We start from the raw sequence: 4,618 nt of genomic DNA, 5'->3' as shown, positions 1-4,618 counted from the left end.
CTGGAGTTAGGTGATATCTCAAAGTAGTTTTGATTTGCATTTCTCTGATGATTAAGGATGGTGAGCATTTTTTCATATATCTGTAGGCCGTGCACCTGTCTTCTTTAGAGAAATTTCTTTTCAAGTCCCTTGTCCACCCTGAGATAGGATCACTTGTTTTTTTCTTGTTAACATGTTTGAGTTCTCTATGGATTCTGGTTATTAAACCTTTGTCGGAGACATAACCTGCAAATATCTTTTCCCATTCTGAGAGCTTTCTACCCGCTTTATTTACTGTGTTCTTGGCTGTGCAGAAGCTTTTTAGTTTGATCAGGTCCTAATAGTGTAAAAGTATGTCTATTAACTTTGTTCAGTTAACTTCTTATTATTTTGTCTTTTCCAAAGTCTCAAAAAAAATAGATAACTAATATTTATAAATATAAAAGTAAACAATAATTTCCAAAAAAAAAGATCATCCCAAATCTTATAGACAATAGAAAAAGAAATACTTCAAAATCATTCTACTTAATCTGGATACACCTGACATTAAAATCGGAGAAAATATATTATTATAAAGGAAAAATTACAAACATATTTCACTTATAAATGAGGATGCGATATGATAAACAACATATTAACATGTTGAATTAAAAATTGTTTAAGTAATGTACTTTGGTCAAAATTAAATATAATTTATATGAGAATTAGTCACTATTTTCTTTCTTTTTTTTCCTTGCCCACACCCCCTCCCTCCTTCTCTGTCTGGTTTCCCCTTACCCCATGCCCTACCATGCAATTAATTGTCATTAATTGTCTTCATATCAAAGTTGAATACATAGGATTCTTACTTCTCCATTCCTGTGATGCTCAGCTAAGAATAATGTGTTCCACCTCCATCCAGGTTAGTACAAATGCTGTAAAATCTCCATTATTTTGATGGCTGAATAATATTCCATGGCATACATATACCACAGCTTACCAATCCATTCCTGGGTTGAAGGACATTTAGGCTGTTTCCATGTTTTAGCGATTGTAAATTGGGCTGCAATAAACAGCCTAGTACAAGTGTCTTTATAATAAAAGGTTTTTTTTTTTTTTCCTTCTGGATAGATGCCCAGTAATGGGATTGCAGGATCGAATGGGAGGTCTAGGTTGAATTCTTTAAGGTTTCTCCATACTTCCTTCCAAAAAGGTTGTATTAGCTTGCAGTCCCACCAGCAGTGCAAAAACGTTCCTTTCTCTCCACATCTGTGCCAGCATCTGCAGTTTTGAGATTTTGTGACATAGCCCATTCTTGCTGTGGTTAGATGATATTTCAAGATGGTTTTAATTTGCATTTCTCTGATAATTGGGGATGATGAACATTTTTTTCATATGTTTAGTAGCCATTCGTCTATCGGCTTTAGAGAAGATTCTATTCAGGTCTCCTCCCCATTGATGTATGGGGTTGTTGGTTTTTTTCTTGTAGATTAATTGAAGTTCTGCATAGATCCTGGTTATTAGACTTTTGTCTGATTCAAACTATGCAAATATCCTTTCCCATTGAGTAGGTTGTCTATTTGCTTTGGTTGTTGTCTCCTTGGCTGTACAGAAGCTCTTCAGTTTCATTAAATCCCATTTGTTTATTATTGGTATTGTTGCTATTGCCATGGCAGTCTTCCTCATAAAGCCTTTCCCCAGGCCAATATCTTCCAGTGTTTTTCCTATTCTTTCTTTGAGGATTTTTATCATTTCATGCCTTAAATTTAAGTCCTTTATCCATCTTGAATCAATTTTTATGAGTGGAGAAAGGTGCGGGTCCAGTTTCAGACTTTTATATGTAGATATCCAGTTCTCCCAGCACCATTTATTAAATAGGGAGTCTTTCCCCCAGTGAATGCTCTTGTTTGGTTTATCAAAGATTAGGTGGCTATAAGTTGTTGGTTTCATTTCCAGGTTTTCTATTTGATTCCAAATATCTATGTCTCTACTTTTGTGCCAGTGCCATGCTGTCTTGACCACTATGGCCTTGTAGTATACCGTAAAATCTGGTATAGTGATACCCCCAGCTTTGTTTTTGTTACTAAGAACTGCCTTAGCTATACGAGGTTTTTTCTGGTTCCATACAAAACACAGAATCATTTTTTCCAAGTCTTGAAAGTAGGATGTTGGTATCAGAGTCATTTTGTTTACGGTTTCCTTTTAATGATTGTTTTTCTTATCCCAAAGTTTAACCATGCTCACTATAGAAAGGTCTAAAACTACAAATAAGCAAAAAAGAAGAAAAAATTAAAATACCAATAAACACTCATCACTACCTATCCCAAAACAACTACTATTGACCCCTTGGTGGCTAATGTTCCAGACCTTTTTCTCTGCATGTTAGATTTTATGATACGTTTTCTCTTATATTATAGTGTTTCTGGAATTGGGCTCTGTCTTCCGTTTGATGTTCACAGTTGATGTGATAATGCTCTCTTCACAAATATGGTTAGAGTTATCATACTGATGATGTGTCTTAGCATCTTAGAGTCAATGAGAGATCTTATATTTTCCCCCAAATTATGCCAGGTTGCTATTTTGAAACCTGCTTTTTATCAGTCTCCCCGTTAGGTGTATTTCTTGGCATGATTCCATGTCAACAGGTATTTGTCTACAAATAACCTATTTAGTGGATGCAAAACCAGTCCACTAATCGGATGCCCTGTATTTTTTTAATCAAACACCCATTACTGGGCATTTAAATTGTTTACAACTTTTCCCAACTGCAAACGACACTACCCAACAGCTATTAACTAAGGAATTGAGATTTTACTAGATGCCACACATAGTACTGGGTGCTAAAGATAGAGCAATGAACACAATACACATGGCCCCAACCCGCCAGAAGTTGATAGTCTACTAGGAACAGCAGGAATTAATGAACATCTTACTATATATTTACAGAGTGTTTGATAAAATATCAAAGACTATAAAATAACAATCTTCATTTAGATTAGACAATCAGGGAAGACCTCTCTAAGCAAGGGGTAAAGTTCTAAGGGATGAGAAAGAAACAGCCAATATGGAAACTTTTGCGCCCAACTAGACCCCCCACTATTACAGTAGAAAATACCCACTCTCTTCCCCATATGGAATAGTTTCCTTTTTCTTCACCAGTCTGGTAGAGGATAGGGGGATCTCATTATTGTTTTAATTAGCATTTTAAAAGTTACTTGTGGATGGAGGCTGGAAAATATTCTTCTTAGCAAAGTATCTCAAGAATGGAAGAAAAAGTATCCAATGTATTCAGCCCTACTATGAAACTAATTTATAGCATTCATAGGAAAGCTACAACCCAATTTTAGCCCAAGAACATGGAGAGAGGGGAGGGGAGAGGAGGGAGGAGGGTGGGTGGAGGGAGGGTGATTGGTGGGATCACGCCTATGGTTCATCCCATAAGGGTACATGTGAATCTCTCTAAATGTAGAATATAAATGTCATAACACAATAACTAAGAAAAAGACATGAAGGCTATGTTAACCAGTTGGATGAAAGTGTTTCAAATTGTGTATAGAAACAGTACACTGTACCCCATGATAGTATTAATGTACACTGCTATGATTTAATAAAAAATAAATAAATAAAATAAAAAATTAAAAAAATAAAAAGTTACTTGTAAGGTTGAACATTTATTTTTACCTCATGCTGTCTCCCCTCCAGCAGAAGAGGTCATCAATAGCACTATATTCTCAGCTATGACTAGACCATGCCTACCACCTATAACCACAGCATGAAGTTCAGGCAGTAGTTTTCAAAGTGTGCTCCCTCTGAAAACTTGAGAGTACATTGGCATCACGTGGGAACTTGTTAGAAATGCAAATCCTCAGGCCTCACCCTCTATCAGCAGACACTCCAGGGGTGGGGGTCTAAGAGTGTGTTTTAACAAGCCCACCACATGATTCTCAGCCCCTTTCAAGAGGATATTCAACAGAAATTTCTGGACAAATGTGGATCATCTGACAACGTCACCAAATACACAAATCACAGATTTGAGGCCTTAGTTGAAGCAAAACAATAAAAACGATGAAAAGAGTTCACGCATCCTTTATCCAACAAGTATTTGTTGAGCACCTAATGTGCTTTAGACATAGGCATGTGCTAGTACTAAAGATTAGATAAGGACATGAGACCACAGTCCCTGCCTTCACAAGGCTGATTGTCTAGGGAGGTGATTCCTTATCAAAGTGGGTTAGATAGCCAAGGTTACATGCACTAACATGCGGAACTCTTGAAGAGGAAGAACAATGGAAGCATGAGAATATAAATACCTTTTTGTTAAAATAGGGGAGGAAGTGGAAGGAGTGAAGTGGACAGAGATGGTCCTTTCAACTTGGTCCTGCTGAGTCTTTTCCACACTCTGCTCTAAGAACAGAGAAATGACAGATGAAAGAAATGCCAAGTTTCTACCCAGTTCTCATTATCCACGTGAGTCCTCTAAATTGTATGCATCTTGGGTGGTGCCTGTGGCTCAGTGAGTAGGGCGCCGGCCCCATATATGGAGGGTGGCGGGTTCAAACCCGGTCCTGGCCGAACTGCAACCAAAAAATAGCTGGGTGTTGTGGTGGGTGCCTATAGTCCCAGCTACTTGGGAGGCTGAGGCAAGAGAATCGCTTAAGCC

The 4,618-nt window shown here is 37.5% G+C and overlaps 1 protein-coding gene across 1 annotated transcript in view; it reads left to right on the top strand.

Moving 5' to 3' along the window:
- TRPC5 (transient receptor potential cation channel subfamily C member 5) overlaps positions 1-4,618 on the top strand; it is a 414,644-nt gene that overhangs the window by 48,827 nt on the left and 361,199 nt on the right. The window lies entirely within an intron of this gene.

This window comes from Otolemur garnettii, unplaced genomic scaffold, assembly GCF_000181295.1.
Source record: "Otolemur garnettii isolate 467f Iridium unplaced genomic scaffold, OtoGar3 scaffold00201, whole genome shotgun sequence".
In the NCBI taxonomy this organism is placed as follows: Eukaryota; Metazoa; Chordata; class Mammalia; order Primates; family Galagidae; genus Otolemur; species Otolemur garnettii.
The sequence above is the reverse complement of the archived record's forward strand: the minus strand, read 5'-3'. Positions and strand labels throughout refer to the sequence as shown.